Source organism: Myotis brandtii, unplaced genomic scaffold (assembly GCF_000412655.1).
Source record: "Myotis brandtii unplaced genomic scaffold, ASM41265v1 scaffold952, whole genome shotgun sequence".
NCBI lineage: Eukaryota > Metazoa > Chordata > Mammalia > Chiroptera > Vespertilionidae > Myotis > Myotis brandtii.
The window spans coordinates 447926-448259 of NW_005371930.1; the positions used below are offsets into that span (position 1 = coordinate 447926).

At 61.1% G+C, this 334-nt stretch overlaps 1 protein-coding gene across 1 annotated transcript in view; it reads left to right on the forward strand.

Annotated features, from left to right (window-relative positions):
- The window catches only part of CELSR1 (cadherin, EGF LAG seven-pass G-type receptor 1), a 109059-nt gene that overhangs the window by 103660 nt on the left and 5065 nt on the right, over positions 1 to 334 (forward strand). The gene's annotated exons all lie outside the window — the stretch shown is intronic.

Consider the following 334-nt stretch of genomic DNA (forward strand, 5'->3'; position numbering starts at 1 on the left):
GGCTGCTCTCCCTCCTGCAGCCGCCCGCCCACCCGAGTGTGGTCTGCAGGGTCTCTGACGTGTCTTTACAAAAACAGTGGTTTATGGGTTTGCTTTTCACACCCAAGGCAACAGGCCTGAACCCCTCCTCACCGCCAGCCAGGCTGGTGGTGGGTGTGGTGCCTGTAGGTGCTCAGCCACTCTTGGGTGAATCTGATACAGACACCAATGAACTGGACTTCCTTGTTCAGACCTACGGACCCTCACGTCTGCAGAGTGGCCGATTGGCCACTGCCCTTTCTGCCCTGTGCTGCTCCGGCCTCAGCCCTCAGCCCGGTGCCCAGGTGGGGCGGGT